The sequence below is a fragment of the Rhinatrema bivittatum genome, chromosome 3 (assembly GCF_901001135.1).
Source record: "Rhinatrema bivittatum chromosome 3, aRhiBiv1.1, whole genome shotgun sequence".
Classification (NCBI taxonomy): Eukaryota; Metazoa; Chordata; class Amphibia; order Gymnophiona; family Rhinatrematidae; genus Rhinatrema; species Rhinatrema bivittatum.
This window is the reverse complement of record NC_042617.1, coordinates 391,067,346-391,084,854: the sequence shown is the minus strand read 5'-3', so window position 1 is coordinate 391,084,854 and position 17,509 is coordinate 391,067,346.

Here is a 17,509-nt window from a genome sequence, read left to right as displayed (position 1 = left end):
AGCCAGGGGTTCCTTGCTGTTAGCATATTGATTGTTCCATCAGTATTTCTGCTGTCGCCACTAGCATTTTTCCTGCTGTCCTAACACATTTCTTACTCTCTTAGTCCTGGTTATTGGAATTTACAGCATGTTCCCCCACTCTATCCCCCATACTCTTTGTAAAAGTTTGAGCTGAGCAGACATTAATCTCCGCTGCCAACCCTGTATTTTTTTTTTGCTTAGCCTTATCTCCGTTCCTAGAATATTTGTAGGCGCCTCGTATGGCAGAAAAAGCTGCCAAGAAATCACTGCCCATGATATGGAGGGAACAGAACCTCTGGGTGAAGAGCACCTGCCAGAAAGCAGCCTGCAGTGAGAAGCAAGCATCCGCTGAGAATGTGGTGGATGCGACTCTCCCTACTGCTATTGCTGATGCAGTGAAAACAGCGATGAGCCAGTTGGGAATAAAATTCACGCTAGCATTAACGCCAAACTGGCATCGGTCATTGATCAAGTGACCCAACTGGTCTCCACTGTGGTCAAAACAACTCCCCTCCCCCCCCCCCTCTGGATAATGTAACCGAGCACGTGGAGGAATTAGAGCTCATCCCAACTGCCACGAAGCAGCGCTCGCAGGTGTTAGAACGAGCGCACAAACACACGCAGGAAAAGCAAGATGATCTGGAGAACAGACGCAGGAGAAATAATCTGAGAGTCGTGGTTTACCTTAAAAGAGCTAAAGCTACGGACGCAGTAAAATTTCTATGAACTTTGTTGCCGACGCTCTTAAACCCGTCCTTTAGGAATGGCAGAATTAAACTGGATCTTAGTGGCTTTAGTGCCACCTCCAAAAGAGAATGGGAAACCACGGGTGCTTATTATCCAGGTGCAAACTTTTGGAGACAAACTTTTGGAGACAAGTGCCGTGCAGTAGAGGCATGCAGGCAGCAAAAAGAACTGAGAGATATATGGGGCAGAGAGTTTATATTTTTCAGGACTTCTCAGCAGGAGTTCAACTGAAGCGGATGGAATATATGGAAGTGAAGTGGGAGCTGCACCGAAGCAGGCTGACCTTAAGGGCCTACTGCGAGAGGATGTTGAGAGGTCATTGCGATATACGAGCATGATAATAAAGTGGGGGCAATGTAGGCACATAGGTTGAGGTGAAGAGCTCAAAAGGCTCTGATAAAGATCAGAAAAGAAAATAGGACTATTACTCACTCCCTTAAGGAGATTGAGAGATTTGAGTCCTCCTTTGTCCAGTTGTATTTGGTGGCTGGTCTAGCAGGGGAAGAGAAAACTGGGAAGTTCCTTGGTTGGGTGCAATTGCCTAAATTGACTGACAGGCAAAGGGATAGACTGGTGGCACCTATAACTACATTAGAAATACAAATGCAGGGACTACCCAGTGGGAAAAGTCCAGGCCCTGACAGATATCCTATAGTTTTATAAATTCTTCACACAGGAAGTTGTTGGCCCGCTGAAATATGTTTGAATCTCATCAACATTTTCTGGAACAGACTGGCAGTATTGAACCCTAAGCAGAGACAGGATGAGTTAGAGGCTGAAGTGTCCCGGCCCATTTCCCTCCTAAATGTGGATATCAAGATCCTTGCTAAGGTGCTGCAGTTGCGAATGGAGAGCTATATAGTGGATCTGGTGGGGATGAATCAGACAGGATTTGTTAAAGGGCATTCTGCCATAAATAATACCAGGCGTCTTTTAGATGTCATCTTGTTGGCACCAAAATAGAGAATTCTGGGACTCATTATCATCCTGGACACTGAAAAAGCTTTTGACAGACTGGGGTGGTCATATTTATTTGCAGAGCTGGGGAAGTCTGGTATATTGGACCAGTTTTGTCAATGGGTGAGAGCATTTATGCGAGGCCTAGTGTTCGGGTACTCACCAATGGATTCTTGTCAGAGTTTTTCCCTATTCAGAAGGGCACGCGGCAAGGGTGTCCACCGTTGCCATTACTTTTTGGTCTTGCTATCAAGAAGCTAACAAGTCAGATACAAACAGATTTCTTTTTGCAGGGTTCTGGGCAGGGGAGGGGGGCAGGAAGCATATTTCTCCATATGTGGACAATGTCCTTCTATTTTTATCTAATCCCAAAAGGTCAGGACCTTGATTATTGTAGATATTATCAGCTTTTGGATGGGTGGTGGGTTATCGTGTTAACTACAACAATTCAGAGAGAATTCCCATTGGTACCTGCACCCTGAGAGATATTCCTGCATGTCTGGACCCCTTTCAAAAGGCAACTCGGTACATTAAGTAACTAGATATGTGTCCCTAATTTAGTAAGTGATTTATACAAGTTAAACCACCGGTATGCACCAGTGTTTTTACTGTTTACTAAGATTCAGAGTGATCTGTAGGATTGGAAGGGGCACTATATTTCCTGGGCGGGGAGGGTGAATATTATAAAAATGAATGGGATACTGAGGTTGCTTTATTTGTTTCAACATGTCTTGTTTCTTGCCAGATAGTTTTTTGTTTTTTTTCTGTCCAGTAAATGGGGTACTCTCATGGTTTCTCTGAAAGGGAAACCTCCAAGGGTGAAGATACAAACTTTATGGCGGCACAGGGGGTATGGTTTTTCCAAATCTGCAGGCTGGACTGCCAGGTTGATGAGTTTGTTTACATGGTTACATAAAGATGGAACAATTCCCTGGTACTCATTAGAGGTTGAATTGACTGGGGAGACATATGTCAGGTGACTTATACTACAGTATCCGCTGTTCCTGGGGGGGAGAAGGGCGACTCGGAGAAGCCCTCTTATTGTCTGTACGGTGTGGGTGTCTGTGTGCAAAGGTCTTGGACTGGGAATGGGAAGGAATAGCCCAACCGCCATTTTCCCCTTGTTTAATCCTGCGCTTTTGGTCCATACTTTTAGTGCAGATGCTAAGCTATGGTGGGAGACAGACCTGAGATATTTGAGTCATCTATATAGGGAAGGGCAATTAAAATCCTTTGCCAATCTTCAGACGGTATTAGAGCAGACATGATCATATTATAACAAGATTGTGAGGGAGTTGGAGAAGTGCAAGATTGAGGGGTGGATCTGGGTGGACCCTAATCCAATTGAACGGCTACTGGGCCCAATGTATCATAAAGCTAGCTTGGTGTTATATAGGGCTTTTCCAGTGGAAGCCCTCAATGATGGTTGAGAGTCAGTGGAAAACAGACTTACAGCACCATTTCGAGGTTGCAGAATAGAGAAAGATTTGGCGTAATGTGAATAGGTCTTCCCTGTGCATCCATAGGGCTGAGCTTATGGTTAAACTAGTTTTATGTTTATATCGTTAACTGCTTTTCTTTCACAAATTCTGTTCTACATCATCTTCTCTCTGTTGGAGAGGCTGTGGGCAAGTGGGACAGTACATGCACGTAGGGTGCGAGTGCCCAATGGTACAGTCCTTTTAGAGATGCGTACAGCGATTGACAGGGCAAGTGGCGGAGATGCTATTTAATCTAACTCCTGAGTTAGGAATGTTGGGTTGGTGGGATGATAAAGGGATTAAAAAATGTAAGAAAAACTTGATCCATCATATGTTACATGCAGCTAAATTTGTAATAGCAACTAAATGAAAGTCAGTTCCTACTGCTGAACATTGGTGGGCACAGGTGCATGATATTACTTTAATTGAAAAGTTGACACACATTGAAAGATCAGATGGAATTGTATGATAAAATATGGAGGTCACATTGGAAGCTGTATAATGCATGAGGGGATTTGCCACTGTAGGGACTTAGTATACCCACGAGTTTGTTCTCACATGTGTTGTTTTAAGTTTATGGCTGTATGTTATATCTGGCAAGTTTAAATAAATTGTCTGGCAAGTTTAAATAAAATTTTTAAAAAATCAATTTTGGTTCTTAGCTGCTTCTTTGGTCAGACTTCTGCTTCTCTGGATGGCTTTGACCAGCATTTTCCAACTTTTTGTGGGAAGGGCCACTCTGAAATTTTTATTCACTCATGCAACCAGTGAGCAATTTTCAGAAAGATATGCAAAAAATACATTTGTTATTGTTTTAATATTAAATACAATTAATTTTATATTGTATTATAAAAATATTTTTCCAACCTAGCTTGTGTCTGTATAATATATTGTTTTGGGAAGGGGGGGAGAGTTCAGGTGATGTAAAATAGGGCTTCCCAAACCTGTCCAGCTTTCAGGATATCCCCAATGAACATGAATATATGCAAATTTATCTCATGCACACTCTCTGTGGATATCCTGAAAACCTGACTAGCTGCTAGTCTGGTCCTTCTCCCCCTCACATTCCTACCACCTTTTAGCCTCTCTTTTTCTCACCTCCTCCACCCACCAATCCTGCATGCCCTCTCTCACACACACACACACATGTTCCCGGCCATTCCCCTATCTCATCTCCTGTAGCTACCTTTCACCCAGCCAGCTAGCCTGCCCCTCTCCCAACCATTAGTCTACCCCCTCTGCCTTCAATCTGCCAGCTATCCACCCCCTCTCACTCCACACACAGCAAAATGTCTGTCAGTCACTGCCCTCCTTCCTTGACCTTACTGCCATTGCTATGTAACCCAGTGATTAAAATAAAGGGGGGAGGGTAACACTTTTTTTTTTGTCAAAAATAACAGCTGAGAAAATGCTTTGAAACTGAAATTTATGGTAAAATTGGCTAACACAGTATAGGGTTTCAGGATTCCCATCCCCAGCTCTCAGTAAAAGTTGTCAGCTGATTGGGGTTGTCCGAGCTCCTGCTGGAACCTTGGAGCTGCTGGAAACTGACAGAGTACCGAATCCATGGTAACCGAAACTGACAGAGTACCGAATCCATGGTAACCCAAGTGCTTCCTGCTAAGCTGACAGGACAGTTGGGTCAGTCAGGATCCAGGCAGTGAGAGTGGACACAGTGAAGGCAGAAGTGCTTTCATCACCCATTTCTCTTCAGAGACTGCCTGAAGTGTCTGTATTCAGTAATAATAATAAAAAACAAAACCAAAACACAGAGGGGCAGATTTTAAAAGCCCTACGCACGCCAAGCCTATTTTGCATAGGCCCGGCGACACGCGTATGTCACGGGGCTTTGTGAAAGGGCGGGGGCGGGGGCTGGGCAGGCCGAATCGGGGGTGGGACCGAGGCCTCCGGCACAGCGGCCTTGCCGGGGGATTGTGCGCCGTCACTCAGCCAGCGCGCCCAAACTACACCTGCCCAGAGGCAAGCGCAACTTATGCAATAAAGGGTTGGGGGGGGTTTAGTTAGGGCTGGGGGACGGGTTAGGTAGGGGAAGTTGGGGGGGAGGGGTGGAAGGAAAGTTCCCTCGGAGGCCCTCCGATTTCGGAGCGGCCTCGGACGGAACAGGGAAAGCCATCGGGGCTCCCCTAGGGCTCGGCGTGCACAAGTGTGCACCCCCTTGTGCGCACCGACCATTGATTTTATAACGTGTGCGCGTGACTGCGCACGCGTTATAAAATCGGGCGTACATTTGTGTGCGCCAGGTTGCGCGCACAAATGTACACCCGTGCGCGCAAAAATCCGGCCCAGAGGGAATATTTGCTGGGCCTTGGATTTAGATTCTCAGCCAGTTAGCTGAGATGAATGAGAGATAAAAGTTTGTGAGGGAAAAAAAACCCATAATTTTATACCTTGACAGAAAATGTCCACTAAGAAGAAATTAATTTCTGTACAGTTTTTTTTTTTTTCTGTATGAACAAATTAAGGCTAGGATTTGAGATAAAATCCTAACAGACACTGTTGTCAGGCTGAGCCTATTTATCTGGGAATTATGCTTGGGGTTTTTTTAACTCGCATTAATTATTTCCCTGTTAAGCTGGAGGTGCTTTCTCCCCTTTGACATTCAGAGCCAAAGTAAAAGGGAGAGTGATAGGAAAATAACTCTTGTGTTTCATGAAAGAACACAGGATAATTGCGAAAAGAGAATCTCAAGTGAACAGGGTAACATGCTGTAATTGAATTAAAAATGGAACACAGCTTCTAAACAATATCTCCACACTCAAATAAGGAGGAGAAAGAATAATTATCCCTCTAAAGACATCTTGCAGCGTGTGCGAGTGTAAATTAAGCAAAATTCTGGGAGCGTGAGTGTGTGACAAATACCTCCGGAGGAAGAAAGAAGATATATTGCCTCTGTAACAATAAAGATAGGGAAATATAAATGATCATTTTATTTTTCGACAAAGCATATTCAAGTTAAACTAGACTGCACAGCCCACACTTAGCACACCTGTTGGAAGATCACCGGGGCCAGTGTAGTCAGTGTATACATTGTTTTATTTAAAGTCCAGACACACTTTTGGCTTCTAACAGCATCTATTCCAGAGAATGTGGCTTCATTCAGATGTTGCATCGTCTGAGAATACCCTATGGCCACTCAAGTTGTGATTGCCAGCTATGAGGACTCTAGCTATGTACACCAGATATGGCATAGGGATGAAGAGCCACTGAAAACAGATAAGTGCATGCACCAATACTAACAGCTACAATGAAGTGTTAGACACTTTCAGCAGTAACTACACAAATATATAGCAACTGAGAAGCTCAGAGATAAAGAGAGAGCACAGAGATATTGTACACACATATAAGGGACGTCCTTAATAGGACACTGCAAATACAGAGAACAGAAGTAGAAAGAGTAAGGAAAGCAAGAGAAAGAGTTATAAAGCCAAGACATTTAAACAAACAAAAGAAAGGTTATACACCTTTGGAATTTTCTTCAAGTATCCTGGGAATGTTGGAAAAAAAATATAACAAAAAAAAAAAATGAAATTCTTTAATATTACATTTTATTGCTCAAACTTAGTAAACTTAAAAAAAAATAGCATATTGTATTGTAAGTTATTTAATTTTAAGTTACTTATTTGATTGGGTAGGTGTCTTGTACAGAACCGGTTCTGAGTATAATTTGGGGAGACTCTATAGGAGATGACAAAAAAGATTATGTTTATCAGTTTAAGTAAATAGCATTTAAGTTATTCTTTTGCCAGCCAGTGAAACATCATAGTGGTTTTAAATAAAGATTTTTTTTGTCTCTGACTATAAGCTGTGATTATATTATATACACTGAAAACCCAAAAAACCCAGCTCAGAGCTGCAGAAAGACACTGGCGCAAACATCCCACTCCTGCCTCAAAAACCATCTATTACCAACTCATGCATGCATATAGAAACGCCATTCAAAAAACTAAAAAAGAATACTATGCCAAAAAAATTCACCACCTCCAATTCAATCCAAAGGCATTATTTACCCTAGTCTCTAATCTCACCAAACCCAACGTACCCTCACTCCAAATCCCCTCCTCACAAACACGATGCAATGAAATTGCCCTCTTCTTCAAGAACAAAATATCCAACATCACTGCCAAGTTTCACTCTAACTCTAATAATACCCCCAACTCCAATAGTATAACCTCTCCCACCCCACACATTCCCACCTTTCTCTCTTCTTTTGATCCCTCTTCTACCCTAGAAATAGAAAACATATTAAAAAAGATGAGACCCTCGTCCCACCCCTCAAACTATCCCTACTAAACTCCTACTCGCTATTCCAAAAACAATAGCCACCTCACTCTCCAAAATCGTGAATTGTTCCCTAGAACACGGCCTGGTTCCTATCTCCCTGAAACAAGCCGTGGTTAAACCCATCCTAAAAAAACCCTCCCTCGATCCCTCCAACCTATCTAACCTCCGCCCCATTTCCAATCTCCCTTTCCTCTCCAAAATCATTGAAAAACTAGTTAACTCCCGCCTCTCTGACCACCTAGAACAATCCAACATACTCCTACCAACACACTACGGTTTCCGAAAACACCTCAGTACGGAATCCCTACTCCTCTCCCTTACAGACACTATCATCAAAGGCATGGATGCCGGTAACTCCTACCTCATCGCCATGCTTGATATCTCCGCCGCATTCGATACAGTAAATCATAACATCCTCATCAACACTCTCATCAGCATAGGGATCACAGGTACCGCCCTTTCTTGGATAAAGTCCTTTCTCCAAAACCGTACTTACACAGTTCTCACCAACAACTTCACATCCCCCCCTGTTCATCTCGACTGTGGCGTCCCCCAAGGATCCTCCCTTTCATCCACCCTATTTAACATTTATATGCTCCCCCTCACAAACCTCCTCTCCAACCTTGGTATTACACACTTCATCTACGCAGATGACGTGCAAATCCTCATACCCTTCACTAACTCTCTACTCACTGCTCTCCAAAAATGGAACACCACCCTCGCCTCCATAAACCAACTCCTCACTGACATGCACCTTGCCCTTAACCCGCAAAAAACTGAACTCCTCCTCATCGCCTCCAAACATGAATCCATACCCTTTCCCTCCACCCTCCACCCCCCTAACTTTCTCTCTGACAAAAGAAACCTGGGGGTTATTCTAGATAACCAACTAACCCTCAAACCATATATCAAATCTATCCTTAGCAGCTGCTACTTCAAACTACAAACCCTCAAAAAACTCAAACCCCTTCTCTACTTCTCTGATTTCCGCACAGTACTTCAATCTATAATTTTCTCAAAGATTGATTACTGTAATGCACTCCTACTTGGTCTCCCTGCTACCCACATCAAACCTCTACAACTCCTTCAAAACGCTACTGCACGCATCCTTACTAATGCCAATAAAAAAGACCACATCACTCCCACCCTCATCAACCTCCACTGGCTTCCTATCCACTCACGAATTATTTACAAAACCCTTACCCTCATCCACAAAAGTATTACTAACGAACATTACAACTGGCTAAACCCACCTTTCCTCCCTCGTACCTCCACAAGACCCACCCGCTCCTCTCTCCGTGGAACCCTTATTCCCCCCTCCATAAAATCCACAAGACTCATCTCCACCACTAATAGGGCCCTCTCCCTCGCAGGCCCTTCCCTTTGGAACTCCATGCCCCTTGACCTATGCACAGAAACCTCCACACCCACTTTCAAAAAGAAACTCAAAACCTGGCTCTTCCTCCAAGCATACCCCCAATCATCATCATCTCCTACTAACACCCTAACCCGAAATCCTTCTCTCACCTACACCCCCCCACAGGACCTACACCCAACACCCACCCCCTCTAAGGAACTACAAACCTAAAAATGTTACTCAGCACAACCGCATACACTTTCTTACCTCAATTATTGTTGTTCTGCGCCTACACAATCTTGTATATAACCTGTGTACACATCAATTGTCCCTTGTACCTCTGTACATAGCTTCTCCTTATGTATCCACTCCATCCCCCTTCCCCTTCCTTAGTCTCGTCTACCCCCTCCCCTCCCTCCCCTTAGTTATTTATTTTACCTTTCTAGTTACTTACTATGTTACCTTGTTTGTTACACACTGTTCCTTGTAAAGGCTTTGCCTATATATCTTCGGTTGTAAGTTATCTGTAAACCGGCACGATGTGCAAACGGTTGCCGGTATATAAAACAAAATAAATAAATAAATAAATATATTGTGATTTTCATCTAAATTATTGCTGTCAAGACTCTGTCTTCCCTCTCTAACCCTGGGAGACTGCCTGGGTGGGATCTGTCCCATATTTCTTTGAAAGAAGACCCAGCAGGAAGAAGAGCAGTCACATTTTTCCTCTCTCAATCAGTCCTTTGATAACATCTGATAGTGACTCTCTTATGAACATTTGAAACTCTATTAATTGAAATTTTTCACTCAGCCACTGAAGCGGGAGAGTCACTACAACAAAATGTCCGATTGGTGAGAGCTGTAACAACTGACTGCTTCTGGCATTGTGGGACTCCTGGAGCATGAGCTGCGTGGTGCTTCAACTCCTATGTTCTTGTGACACCAGAAGACTAAGAACAATTCTGGAGTTTGGGCACTGCATAGCTCATACATTTTGAGAGCCGTTGGTGCTAGAACCAGTTGGCTGTGCATGGCAAATTGGTCTTCCATGACATTTCTTTTTCAGTGGAGCATTAGAACCATAAGTGAGGTAGTTCCTGATTCATAGGCCACATATTGGACAAATCTAGCTTAGATTGATTGTACCTACAACCCAAACTTAATTCTTTCCCGTCTTAAAGTTGGTGCTCATAAAACCCAGGAGCATTTCTGTTGTGTGACCTATCAATGCCTTCATTCTGACACAAAATCGCAACATCTCATGGTCACTGGAGCCTGCAGCTCCAGTCTCTGAGACCCCAAAGAAAGCATTATTTTTTACATTGATTCAGCTAAGTATTCTAAGAGCATCATGTTACATCTATGATACCCTTAAGAGCATTTATTCCAGTTCCTGCCTCCTTTTCATCTTTCAGAATGTGTTATATTTCTAGTTGATCATGAATAAATGTTTATAGAGTTTGGGCATATAGTTGAATGAGAGTTTAATTATTGATGTAGTATAGTAAGAACATAAGAACATGCCATACTGGGTCAGACCAAGGGTCCATCAAGCCCAGCATCCTGTTTCCAACAGTGGCCAATCCAGGCCATAAGAACCTGGCAAGTACCCAAAAACAGTCTATTCCATGTTACCGTTGCTAGTAATAGTGGTGGTTATTATCTAAGTCAACTTAATTAATAGCAGGTAATGGACTTCTCGTCCAAGAACTTATCCAATCCTTTTTCAAACACAGCTATACTAACTACACTAACCACATTCTCTGGCAACAAATTCCAGAGTTTAATTGTGTGTTGAGTGAAAAAGAACTTTCTCTGATTAGTTTTAAATGTGCCACATGCTAACTTAATGGAGTGCCCCCTAGTCTTTCTATTATCCGAAAGAGTAAAAAAAACGATTCACATCTACCCGTTCTAGAACTCTCATTTTAAACACCTCTATCATATCCCCCCTCAGTCGGCTCTTCTCCAAGCTGAAAAGTCCTAACCTCTTTAGTCTTTCCTCATAGGGGAGCTGTTCCATTCCGTTTATCATTTTGGTTCCCTTCTCTGTACCTTCTCCATCGCAACTATATCTTTTTTGAGATGCGGCGACCAGAATTGTACACAGTATTCAAGGTGCGGTCTCACCATGGAGTGATACAGAGGCATTATGACATTTTCCATTTTATTCACCATTCCCTTTCTAGTGAAGATTAAATAAACAGATAACAATGTGTAGGAACCTTTGGTTTCCCTAACTAATAGGAGTGTGCCAAATTACTGGGGAAGTTCAGTATAGAAACTACTGAGAATGGTTTGGGTTTTGCTCCCCCATGTGTGAGTGGCAGATGGTGTCGTTTAGCTGTTTATCAGCCCGAAACACCACCTATCCTCGTGGATTTATAGTTTCAGCTTCAAGCTGACAGGTACCCTCTAATTTCTGCTTGCTATTTTTCTCCTAAGTTATGGGAAAGGAGTAAGGAAGTTTTTCCTATTTAGAGGTTAGCCTCCCGTTGACTCGTCTATCCAGCCTTTAAGCTGTGCCTGCGCATTGTGCAAATCGAATGCTCGGGTGCCTGGTGGGTTGGGGGCTGCTGGGTAGGCGGAAGTGGCCGCAGCGGAGCCCTCTGTGAGAAGTGTCACCGGCGTGCGCCTTCCGTGAGCGAGGCAGAGGAGCGCAGTACAAACCCCTCACAGGATGTTCAAGAAGCTGAAGCAGAAGATTTCGGAGCAGCAGCAGCACTGAATCGCTATTGCGCTTACAGCGGTGGTGTTAAAAGTGGCTGGTTAAAAAGGAGATTCCATTGGTAAAAACAGATTCAACAGTTTGTATAGTTAGTTTTTGCTGATGCTTCTCGAAAGTATGATGAGAGATCCATGCTACTCTGAGCCAATTCAAGTGGCTCTCAAGCCCCTGAGGCAGCTCGGATGAGCGAAACTCAGCCAGAGTCGGGCAAGATTCAATAAAGTCCATTTTTATACCGATTCAACTCCTTGTGTTTGTTGCCAGAAATCATTGTAAATAAAGTGCTTCCATTAGAAATGGAGACTTTGCTAAAGAAGTGGAGTCACAAGTTTATTATATCTTTCTTCTGTCTTATTATTTATTGATATGGAGCTAACAAATGAATTGAAGTCATCTAATCAACTATTAGTAAAGAAGTTGGATGTGGAGACAGTGTCATCAGTGCTGAGTACCAAGGATTTGGTAAGTTCTTGGAGGAGAGGACCATTAACTGCTATTAATCAAGTTTACTTAGGGAATAGCCACTGCTATTAATTGCATCAGTAGCCTGGGATCTTCTTAGTGTTTGGATAATTGCCAGGTTCTTGTGGCCTGGTTTGGCCTCTGGGCTTGATGGACCTTTGGTCTGACCCAGTATGGCAATTTCTTATGTTCATATCTCCCATGTATCTTTCCTGAACCTTCAACCCATTTCTTACCACTTCCCTCCATAATATTGGTCCCAAACATGCCCAAAATCTGTTAAATTACTGTCCTCCATCACCACCACTGGTAGACCATTTCAGGCCTTGTTCTCTTCCTCATTTAATTCTTGCAAGATCAACACAAAAGGCAGAATTTAAAAATGCCCACGTGCGTGGCAGGGTCCTGCACATGCCGCGTGCATATTCAGAAGGGCCCGGCCATGCGCATAAGTGCTGATACGTGCACAAGTGCCGAGCTCTTGAAAAGGGGAGGGCTGGGGGCGTGATCTGGAGGCCAGCCGGGACAGCAGCTATTATCCACTGTCCCGAGGAACCGCGTGCCGGCAAACTACTTCTGCTCCAGTGGAGCAGTAAGTAGTAAAATAAAAAAAAATAAAAAAAGTAAGCTGCTGGGAAAGGTTTAGGGGATGGGGAGGAGAGGGGAAGAGGGAGGGAGTTTAGATAGGGGGATAGGGAACTGGGGAAGGCTCAATTGCATCGCCACGTGTAGTTATCAAACATTCGCCGCCCTGGCGCACACCACCCGCTCATGCGCATGTGGATTTTAAAATCTGGCGTGCATGTGCGTGCGGCCATCCGATTTTATAACATGCGCACACACATGTTATAAAATCGGCGCATTCATGTACGCGCTCCTTTTAAAATCCACCCCTAATCCAGCACCCAGGTCCCCCTCCATATAGCTTTATAAATCTAGAAACCCACCAAAACCAGAATGGAAATTGCCCAAGTCCTTCTGTCCGCCCCAGAGGTCAGCACTGCTGTGGCGGACACAGGGTACAAGGTCCTAATCTGCTTACTGTCTCCTAATACAGGTTTCTTTCTCCTACTAAGTTCTCATTCCCTGCTTCTGCATTGTGTTTAGGATGTTTGTGTTCTTTTTTGTTTTCCTACTCCATTCCCATGTTTTTATTTTCATCTTTGTTTCCCTTCGCTATTACTTATCTTGGTCAAGGCCTTCAGCATTCATACTCGTTAAGCAAGTTCTTTTCTCTCTGCTACTGAATTACTCTTTCTCAGGAGTTTTATGTAAAATGGATGATGATATTATTAGTATAAAAAAAAGAACAGAAACAGAACATGCAATCTAAAAAGATGTCACAGAAACAATTCGGAGCTGTGCGAATATTTATTGAGTATCTGGCTAAAAAACAGATTGTATTATTTTGGTTTCCAAAATATGTAAATATTTTCAAATATGGAGACATGAAATATGTTCATTTCCAAAAATGAATTAATCCCTAAACGCAATGCCATCATGATTTGTATTTAGCTATTAAAAGCAAATCTGAAAATTTGTGCCTTCTGAAATGACCTTTCCTTCGACCCTCTCTTTCATTACATGTATTTAAATACTAACAACCTATGTAATTTAGCTAATGTGGAAGCACTGGGTGAGTTATTCAAGAAGAAATGGAGGGTGCAGGAGAGCATACCATGCTATTTACCATGCATGCACTGAAGCCGTATTTGCATATGACTTCCATTCATTTACGTGCAAGTACTCACTAATTTTAGCATGCACAAACTAGTAGCTTTTTATACCAGTTTAGCCTGCATGACATGCCATGACTGCATCACATTCTATTTTTAGTCCATGCTAAAACGGTCTTAATGTACACGCTAAGCTTTATTGTAATGGCCCCTTATTCTACAGAACCAGGATGTGGTCCAAGGGGAAGAACCAGTGGGTGGAAGTGCAATATGGCAAGAGAGGGTAGCCAGACCAGGACAACCTGTCTCTGAAGTTGTACTCTGTCTCAGGGGTGGTTCTATAATGAGGTAGGGTGAGGCTGCTGTTACTGCTGCCATCACTGCCATGCCGGTAAAAAAAAAAAAAAGACAGCCGAGTGAGTGAAGAGCCTCCAGGGAGACTCCTGCTCTGTGCTAAACTTTTTGGTGTTGGTTGTAGCAGCTCTCAGCCGCTGGCCCATAACATAAAAGTAATTGAAAAACAAAAAAGAAATATTTTCATCAGTGTTTTCCAACCCACCCCTTCCCAAACCAAGGAGGGAAACGAAGCAGCAACAGGCAGCCCATCCAAATCCTAATCTTGGGGCCCTGTCTGGGTCCCCCTGACCACCAATGTAAATAAAAACTAATTTCTTTTTAAATTTATTCAGAGGGGAAAAGAGAGAAAACTCCTGAGTCAGTGAATGTGTGTTTTGACTAAGAGTGAGAGAGTGTGTGTGTGTGTGTGTGTGTGTGTGTGTGTCAGTGAGCATGTACAACTGTGAGCATATATGTGAGCATGACAGCAGGTGAACAAGTCAGTGAACAAGTGAGTGTGTGTGTGAGAATGAGAGAGAGAGCATATGTGAAAATCGGTGAGCATGTATGCATATGGGCATGAGAGCATGTATGCAAGCAGTGAGTATGTGTGTGAACAAGTCAGTGAGTCAGCATGTGTGTCAGGGACCGTTTGTGAGTGAGCATATGTGTGTATAAGAATGAACATGTGTGTTAGAGTGTCTGTATATGAAAGAGAGAAGAAAGTTTGTGCAGGTCACCAGCTCTGACTAATTCACAACAATCTCAGTGTGACTGGTATGGAGAGCAGGATACATTTTTTTTTAAATCCTTTATTCTTTTGAATTATTGGATGGTATTTCATGTGTCTGCTGTTTTAAAATATTTTATAGGTATTATGGAAATTTTTAAAACTTTTTCAATTTTTGATAGTTGGATGCTCTCTATTCATCAGCTGTATTGAAATATTCTTTTTATTAGTATGGTTTTAGTATTATAATTTATATTTTGTGTTTTTTATTCTATGTTTTATGAAGAATGGTGATATTTTTCTTTTTCCATTAGTGTACTGCTTGTCTGGCTTTGTTGCGGTTTCCAATTCAGCTTTGTCTGCATGTTTCTATTTATAGTTTTGACCTCCCTATTCTGTATTTAGTGAGGATCTCTCTATATTCTGCATGTGTGACTGAGGTGAAGTATTCTGCTGGCGTGTACTTTCTATGTAGGGATCCAAATATTTATAAATGATCTAGAAAGGGGAACAATGAGTAACTTGATCAAATTTGCAGATGACACAAAATTATTCAGAGTAGTTAAATCACAAGCGGATTGTGATAAATTGTAGGAGGACCATGCAAGACTGGGTGACTGGACATCCAAATGGCAGATAAATTGAATGTGGACCAGTGCAAGGTAATGCATATAAGGGAAAAATCACTCGTAATTACACGATTTGGGGTTTCATGTTAGGAGTTACTACTCAGGAAACAGATGTAGGTGTCATAGTGGAGCGCACTGTTTAACCTGCAATTGGGTTTAGTACGTTGAAAACACATGACCAACCCCCCTGAAAACTTATAGTGCTCATCACATGCAAATGCATGTTGATGAGGCTATTAGTTAATCCCCGGGATACTGAAAGTAAAATGTGCAGCCAAGCCACACATTTTACGCTCAGAAATTACCAGGTTGCTTGGGCAGGCGTTAAAGTGTACAGAAAAGCAGAAAATACTAGTACTTTATTACAGACCTGGAGGGATTTTCTTCTTTCCCTGACAGGTAGGATTAATTTATTCTAAATGATTCTTCTCCCAAAGTGGCTGTACTTGTTCCAAACTATTCCCTGTTATATGTCCATACAGGAGGTGTCTTAGTTGGAACACTATAGTGCAACACTATCATAGAAAAATAAAAAGCCCTAGGTAGCGTGGGGCAAATTGATGCATAAGTGGGATCAAGGGAGACTTGGTTTGGCGGTGGCATGCAATCTACGCCATGTGGCAGACTGGTTACTGGGGACTAATTTTTATACTCCCCTCGAGTTTGAGCAGGAGCTTTTTTCATCCCTGAACTTGGGTTACCTTTTATACGACTCTTTGGTGGCGATTCCGAAGCATTTGCAACAGGGCTTTTCGGCCAGTTCTTTGATTCTATCTTGAAGCTATTTCTGCACCTCCTTAAAGCTCAAAAGTAATATTTCCCAATTTCTAATAAGCAGTAAAACTGACGATAGGAGAATATTGGACATAAAATATGTTCAGCCTAAGTATACCATAGTCAGTGAAGTTAGAAACTTAGGAGTGATTATAGATAGCGAGCTGAATCTAAAGAAATTTATTAATATGCTGATCAGCGATGGATTTTTTAAACTTCAAGTTTTGAAGAAACTGAAACCTTTTTTACACACACAGGATTTTAGAACCATCCTACAAGCACTGATTTTTGTGAAAACATATTATTGCCATGCTCTGTTATTAGGCCTTCTGGTATCTACCATCTGACCCCTCCAACTCCTCCAAAATGCAGCTGCATGAGTACTAACGAAATCGGAGCGGCCTCGGAAGGAACTTCCTTACCCCCCACCCCACCTTCCCTTCCCTTCCCCTACCTCCCCCGCCCTTTCCCCCTTACCTTTGATGTTTGTATTTTTTATTTCAAAACTGTGCGGAGGCCTCTGGCCCCGCCCCCAGACCACCCCTTTTGTAAAGCCCCGGGTCTTACATGCATCCCGGGGCTTTATGCGCATCGCCAGGCCTTTTGAAAATAGTTATATAAAAATAAACAAAATATAAATAAATAATACTGTTGCTTGGCAATACGAAGTTCCTACCGGGTGTCTATAATGTGACCTTCAAGATTTGGGCCACTAAAGGACTGTGCGCGATTGCACAGTTCTTAGATGAAAAAGGGGGCATTAAATCATTTCGGACCCTTGTTGATGAATTTGAGCTAGAAAATAATCAATATTTTACTAATTCTGTCTAATTGGAAGAATGAGATGGTTTTAGATTTTAATGAGCCCCAATATGCTCTTTGTTTCAAATGCTTAAAATCTGTAACCTGTAATGTTGCTCTGAGGGAGGTTCAGTACAAATTTTATTCTCAAACACGAGCCTTCCATATGAACATTGCTACATCTGCAGTTTGTGAAAAATGTAACCAAATGCCTGGCACTTTGGGACACCAGTTTTGGGAGTATCCAGTAATTGTTTCTTTTTAGAAATCTGTAGTCCTCCATATTGGTCAGATTACAGGCATACAGTTGCTGCTCGATGCGCGGGTATTGTTTTTTGATGATGTGCAAGGGATAGCCCGGGAGGCAGAGATATACCCGACTTTGGTTATGGAAGGTATTGCTGCTTGAAAAAAAAAAATCTATCCTGCAGTATTGGGTGGGGAAAGATTCACCGAATTTGATGTACTGGAAAAATCAAATCCATTTAATGTGTATTAATGAGAAATA